General features: G+C 45.6%; 1 non-coding gene across 1 annotated transcript; it reads right to left on the bottom strand.

Moving 5' to 3' along the window:
- Nucleotides 1-7,122: 7,122 nt before the first annotated feature.
- LOC140066407 (U5 spliceosomal RNA) lies at nt 7,123-7,237 on the bottom strand. The gene has a single exon (XR_011848253.1). It is a non-coding gene; the product is annotated as a U5 spliceosomal RNA (small nuclear RNA).
- Between the last annotated feature and the right edge of the window lie 505 nt (nt 7,238-7,742).

Raw genomic sequence — 7,742 nt, 5'->3', positions numbered from 1 at the left:
TACTTGTCAACTTCTTTGTTACAACTTAAAATTAAGCCGATTGGAACAGAAAAAAACTACAATTCATCCTACAAAAAAAGAAGACCACATACAGCTGTAGCGAGAGAAAAAGAAAAAGTCACAGCTTGCAAAATGCATTAGCAAGAAGAAATGGCCTGGGCGTTCAGGTGTAAAACAGGTGCGGAAGGGGTTAATAGATTTTAATGTTGTTCCTGGCCAACCAGCTCCATTTCTCAAAGAACGCTGAAATCTGGGAGTTTACCATGTGGAATCTGTGTTTGCATTGAGGTTTAAGTTACTTTTAGGTTGATGTCACACATGGCGTTTTTGGAAGTTTACCATGCATTTGGCTGCTTACAACCTGTTTATCTATTCAGATAATTGGGAAAAACGGACCAAAAACGGACCAAAAACGCCATGTGTGGCATCACCCTAATCCACTAGAATCCTTAGACTCTTTGATCTCAGATCCATAGCGACACGATGGATCCTCAGCACCTGCACAAATGTGATTTTAAAGTCCTGAGACTGGACACCTGGGACTGTACTGAGATCTGTACAAGTTGCAGGCATGGATGAATGAGGAAATCCAAGACAGGTCCTTATTTCAGGCCTGTTGATGGACCTTAGTTCATGCAGTGTCTGCCATGCCAGCAGTGACACCAGGAATATCATTTTGAGGACTTTAGGACCATATGTTATGCAAAATGATGAAAAAGCAGCATTTTCCTTGCTAATTGTGAGCCCTGGAATAGACTCAGTAATGTCTGAAGTTCTGATGAGAGTGTGAATAGTCTTTGGCTCCTAAAGTCCCTCCTTATGGTGCTTCCTCACAAAACAAACAACCACAGCATACCGTATATACTCATGTATAAGCCGAGTTTTTCAGCACAAAAAATGTGCTGAAAAACGTCCCCTCGGCTTATACACGAGTCTATTAAAAGAAAAAAGTACCCACTTTAAAAAAATAAACTTATATACTCACCCTCCGATGTCGGCACAGCTCCCCGATGTCCCCGATGTCAGCGTGTTCCGTCTTCTTTCTTCTCCGCGGTTCCTCTTCTTTCTTCTGTCATGGACGCGGCCGTGTTTTCTTCTAGCAGGCACACACTATGACGCGGCCGCTGCTGACGTCATAGTATGCGCGGCCACGAAGAAAACATGGCCACGTCCATGACAGAAGCAAGAAGAAAGAAGAGGAGCCGCGGAGAAGAAAGAAGACGGAACACGCTGACATCGGGGAGCCGTGCCTACATCGGAGGGTAAGTATATAAGTTTATTTTTTTTAAGGGCTGTGGGGGCAGTCTGGCTGTATACTACTAGGGGCTGCTGTATACTACATGGGGGCTGGCAGGCTGTATACTACTAGGGGCTTGCTGTATACTACTAGGGGCTGCTGTATACTACTAGGGGCTGGCAGGCTGTATACTACTAGGGGCTGCTGTATACTACATGGGGGCTGGATGGCTGTATACTACTAGGGGCTGCTGCATACTACATGGGGGCTGGATGGCTGTATACTACTAGGGGCTGCTGCATACTACATGGGGGCTGGCTGGCTGTATACTACTAGGGGCTGCTGTATACTACATGGGGGCTGGCAGGCTGTATACTACTAGGGGCTGCTGTATACTACTAGGGGCTTGCTGTATACTACTAGGGGCTTGCTGTATACTACTAGGGGCTGCTGTATACTACTAGGGGCTGCTGTATACTACATGGGGGCTGGCAGGCTGTATACTACTAGGGGCTGCTGTATACTACTAGGGGCTTGCTGTATACTACTAGGGGCTTGCTGTATACTACTAGGGGCTGCTGTATACTACTAGGGGCTGCTGTATACTACATGGGGGCTGGCTGGCTGTATACTACTAGGGGCTGCTGTATACTACATGGGTGCTGGCAGGCTGTATACTACTAGGGGCTGCTGTATACTACATGGGTGCTGGCAGGCTGTATACTACTAGGGGCTGCTGTATACTACTAGGGGCTTGCTGTATACTACTAGGGGCTTGCTGTATACTACTAGGGGCTGCTGTATACTACTAGGGGCTGCTGTATACTACATGGGTTCTGGCAGGCTGTATACTACTAGGGGCTGCTGTATACTACATGGGGGCAGGCTGGCTGTATACTACTAGGGGCTGCTGTATACTACTGGGGCTGCTGTATACTACACGGGGGCTGGCAGGCTGTATACTACAGGGGCTGCTGTATACTACTGGGGGCTGGCAGGCTGTATACTGCTGGGGGGGGTTTGACCAATGCATTTCCCACCCTCGGCTTATACTTGAGTCAGTAGTTTTTCCCAGTTTTTGGTGGTAAAATTGGGGGGTCTCGGCTTATACTCGGGTTGGCTTATACTCGAGTATATACGGTAATACCAGGGGATGTCCCACTTTTCTGATCTGAGACCTCACCAGAGGGGCTGGAGGAAGAAGCAAGACAAGAACTTTCCAGCACAGCTGTTAGCCATTTTCAGGGTCTCACAGACACAGTCATAGAGAAAAAGCAAGGTAGAGATGATACCCAGGATGCCGATACCCTTTCCCCTTGAGTGGCTCCATGAACATTCCTGCTGACCTCTCTCTCTTTAAGGACAGTGTAAAATACAGTCCTGGTATTGGCCTTGCTGGCCATGGCCTTGGTCGATGGGGCCTCTGCGGTGTAGCACAGGCAGCACCTTGTTACACAGCACTAGTGCTTCTCCCTCCAGCTGTCTGAGGCCCCACAGTCCAATCCATTGCACTATTAGTATTTGTCAGGACTTTTAAGCTGAAACTTCCTTTTCAAATCACACCGTCAGAACCTTGATACAGTCCCATTAGATAGGAGAAGGGAGCAGGGGAAGCAACCTGCAAGTCACCGAAAGCATGGCCTCTGACTTCCTGCAGTTGAACTTTGCCCTGGAAACCTGTCTGAATAGCTGGGTGATCTGGATGAGTGCAGTCATCAAACGCTGAGCAGCACAGAAGACACATTGTCCATATACAGCGAGAAGATCACCTCATCCTGATAGATCTCTGATCTCTCCTTCTGACAGACTCTGGGAAGAGCCCTTTAACCCCTTAACGACTTGGCCTTTTTTTAGTTTTTTCACTTCCATTTTTCACTCACCAACTTCAAAAATCTATAACTTTTTTATTTTTCCACATAAAGAGCTGTGTTATGGCTTATTTTCTGCGTAACAAATTGCACTTCATAGTGACGGTATTTAATATTCTATGGCGTGTACTGGGAAGCGGGAAAAAAATTCCAAATGCAGTGAAAATGGTGAAAAACCACATTTGTGACGTTTTCTTGTGGGCTTGGATTTTACAGCTTTCACTCTGCGTCCCAAATGACATGTCTACTTTATTCTTTGGGTCGGTACGATCACGTGGATACCAAATTTGTATAGGTTTTATAATGTTTTCATACATTTAAAAAAATTAAAACCTCCTGTACAAAATTTTTTTTTTTATTTTGCCATCTTCTGGGGCCAATAACTTTTTCATACTTTGGTGTACGGAGCTGTGGATAGTGTTATTTTTTGCAAATTTTGATGCCGTTTTCATTACTATAATTTTTGGGACTGTGCGACCTTTTGATCACTTTTTATTAATTTTTTTATATTTTTCAAAATGGCAAAAAAATGCCATTTTCGACTTTGGACGCTATTTTCCGTTACGGGGTTAAACATAGTGAAAAAACATTATCATATTTTGATAGATCGGGCATTTTCGGACGCGGCGATACCTAATGTGTTTATGAGTTTTACTGTTTATTTATTTTTATATCAGTTCTAGGGAAAGGGGGGTGATTTGAATTTTTAGGTTTTTTTATTATAATTTTTTTTTTTTAACTTTTTTTTATTTTTACTTTTACTATTTTTCAGACTCCCTAGGGTACTCTAACCCTAGGTAGTCTGATCGATCCTATCATATACTGCCATACTACAGTATGGCAGTATATGTGGATTTTACTCCCCATGCATTACAATGTGCAATTAGCACATTGTAATGCATGGGTTAAAACGAAGTAGCCTCGGGTGTTCGGAACACCCGAGGTTACCATGGCGACGAATCGCCGCTCCCCGTGACGTCATCGGGGAGCAGCGATCCACGACAAGATGGCGGCGCCCATGCTAGCACCGATCGCGGGTGTTACCGGTAAGCCTTTGCTGCAGTATGCAGCAAAGACTTACCGGCTATGGAGAGGGCTCGGCCCGCGAGCCCTCTCCATGCACCGGGACCCGGCGCGCGCCGTACTAGTACGGCGTGCGTCGGGAAGGGGTTAAAGGGAACCTACCACCACGAATCTACCTATAAAGGTCGATCAGGTGGTAGGTGGATCAATAGGACGTCAGGATAGCCCTTTTAAGGTTTTTAAGGTTATTAGCTTTATATGCAAATTTTATTATGCGGCTACTTGGGCGTGGAGTAGCCGCAGCTGAGGCTACACGGTACGGCTACTCCATGGCTGCTCCACGCCCCAGTAGCATCTTTACTCCTCCTACCCACAATCTTCTGCATGCGCAGACAGCAGGTTCGTCGGACGAGGGCGCACAGCTACGAGGAGCTGCGCGGCGAAAATTGTGGGTAGGAGGAGTAAAGATGCTACTGGGGCGTGGAGTAGCTGTGGAAATCGAAAACGTCGGAATATCCGACAAAAGTGCGGTCTACGGACCCATAGTAAATAAGCATAATGTATTAAAGCACAATAAAACCTATATGAATCACCGTCAAAGAATAAAGTAGACGTATCATTTGGAGAGCATAGTGAAGCTTGTAAAAACTGAGCCCACAAGAAAGTGACGCAAATGCGTTTTTTTCACCAATTTTACCACATTTGGTAAAAAAATTTTCCAGGTTCCCTGTACGTGGCATGAAATAATAAATAGCGTCACTGAGAAGTAACATTTGTTACACAGAAACTAAGCCCTCACACAGCTCTGCACACAAAAAAATAAAACAGATTTTTAAATGTGGGGATTGAAAAATGAGTGAAGAAATGCTGCATCATTAAGGGGTTAATATAGAAGTGTATTAGGAAATAGGCGGAAATAAGATATAAACGATGATGAACAATTTCCAAAATAGGAGACAATTAGGAAAGACGTCAATAAGACAAATAAGCAAGTCTCAGATTGTAATAATTTGTAATTCTGTAATCATAAAACTTGTATTAGCAGAAAGGTTAATAAAGTGAAACAACAAAAGGAAAAGGAGAACAAAGAGACACAAAGACTCAGGACAACACAGAACAACAGCAAACAACTACATAAAGAAGGGAGGGGGAAGGGAGGAAAGGTGTGAAGGGCATAAAATGAAGGGATGAAATGGAAGGGAAGGGGTGGGGCACCAGTAAGTAGATATTATCGGGTACTAGATGTCACCAGATAAGGATCTACTGGAGCAGTTTTGAATAAAATAATATAAATCTGAATTTCTCCTCAATGTGCCCTTTCAGGTTCTTTGGTTTCTTCCAGCTCCTCTGTGACATCCCGGCCGCAGTGCAGGAGATCTGGAAGGGATCTCAGCCGCCATTGTAGATCTCTGAAGCCCCTCGTTGCTTTGGTCTCCTGCTGTCGGCCTTTGTCCTGAAAGAAACAACAAAACACAACTATAACCTTCCCCGACCATTCACAGTATCCAACAGATATTATCATCCCTCCAGGCAATTTACCAATCTCTCCGCTCCTCTTCATCACCTTCATCCTCACACAGGGAACACTTCAGTTTCCAGGTCCAGGTGGGAAACCTCGACTATGAGATCTCTGATCTGGACGGCCCAGTGGTCAGAGAATAGGCAGGGACTATTACCCGAAGAATAATATAGAAACAACATTGATTTCTTCTGTCTTTTACTATTTTAGGGGAGCCCAGATTGTGCCAGACATCAAAAAATTAGTTGAAAATTATTTGTTTGTCTCCATGCCAATCTTTAGTAAAAGGCTTTTTTGAATGACTTTGTCTTACAATCAATGTACAGGATAAACCTCCCCTGTATATTACAGCCGGTGCTACTCCCGCTCCCTTCTCATACACCACAGCAATAATCACACATCAAACACCAGAGCAACACAGCGAGAGGACGGGGAAGGAGGAGGGTGAGGAGCAGATATCACAGACACAACACAGCGAGAGGACGGGGAAGGAGGAGGGTGAGGGGCAGATATCACAGACACAACACAGCGAGAGGACGGGGAAGGAGGAGGGTGAGGGGCAGATATCACAGATACAACACAGCGAGAGGACGGGGAAGGAGGAGGGTGAGGGGCAGATATCACAGACACAACACAGCGAGAGGACGGGGAAGGAGGAGGGTGAGGAGGAGATATCACAGATACAACACAGCGAGAGGACGGGGAAGGAGGAGGGTGAGGAGGAGATATCACAGATACAACACAGCGAGAGGACGGGGAAGGAGGAGGGTGAGGAGCAGATATCACAGATACAAAGCTTTACTGAGGGACAAACACAACACGGGGAGAGGAGTGCAGCTCTGCAAGGTTGTCCAGTTTTCACCAAAATAATGAATTCATCAGGATTCCTCCTCAGTGTGTTTTCAGGACGTCTTTGGTTTCCTCCAGCACCGCTCTGACTCCTGAGAATTAGTTGAAACTCATAATTGTTCCTCTCCACGGAAATCTTTAGTAAAAGGCTTTATTGAATGAGCATAAGTCATGTTACATTCAAGTGTAAATTTGGGAAAGGATGTGGGGTGAAAATCCCACGCTAACACAGAGAGAACACACAAACTCTTTGCAGATGTTGACCAGAATAGGACTGTAACCCAAAACTGCAAAGCTGTAGTGCTAACCACTGAACCACCAGCTGCCCCCGTTTCTATCTTTGACCATGTGAGGGAAGCCCAGCGTGCACCGGGCATCAAAAAATTAGTCAAAACTCATAATTGTTCCTCTCCACGGAAATCTTTAGTAAAAGGCTTCATTGAAAGAGCATTTAAATGTAAATTTGGGAAAGGATATGGGGTGAATACACCGACCCAAACACAGAGAGAACACACTAACTCCTTGCAGAAGTAGATGTGACTTTAACCCAGCACTGCAAGGCTGTAGTGCTAACCACTGAGCCACCATGCAGCTGCCCCTGTTTCTATCTTTGACCATGTGAGGGAAGCCCAGCGTGCGCCAGGCATCAAAAAATTAGTTGAAACTCATAATTGTTCCTCTCCACGGAAATCTTTAGTAAAAGGCGAAAGATTTTTGCGTTCTGAAGAGAAACCAGAGTATACCTATAGAGAGGAGAGGGCATAGCACAGGATCCGGGCTCCACTCACTGCACTCATGGAGAGGACACCATCTGTGTACAAGTGGTGAATATTACCCATCCCCCGGCACCTTGTATCTGACCTGATACTAAACGTCACAGTGTTACATATTTCCTTTAATATTTGTAGACGAGTTGTGATTGTGGAGAGGCTGCGGATGCATCCTGGGTAACAATGCAAATCAGAGGGAAGCTCGTCACAGCGTAGGAAGTGGTCACAGCAGCTCCGAGCTTCTACAGAGAAGGCGGGAGATTCCTGCAGTGATCGCTCCTCCTATGGTGGAGGGGGAGATGCATCTGGTCTCAGCAGAGAGAAGACATCAGGGGTTGGGAAAGGCTCCAGGAGAGGATCAGCAGAATAAAGTTGGATATGTATCTCTGCACCAGTGGTGGGTTGTGTCCCATGGGCCCCCACACAACTAGGGCCCCCCAGCATCCAAACCAACATGTACCCGGATGTTAGGACTT

The sequence above is a fragment of the Engystomops pustulosus genome, chromosome 6 (assembly GCF_040894005.1).
Source record: "Engystomops pustulosus chromosome 6, aEngPut4.maternal, whole genome shotgun sequence".
Taxonomy (NCBI): domain Eukaryota; kingdom Metazoa; phylum Chordata; class Amphibia; order Anura; family Leptodactylidae; genus Engystomops; species Engystomops pustulosus.
The sequence above is the reverse complement of the archived record's forward strand: the minus strand, read 5'-3'. Positions and strand labels throughout refer to the sequence as shown.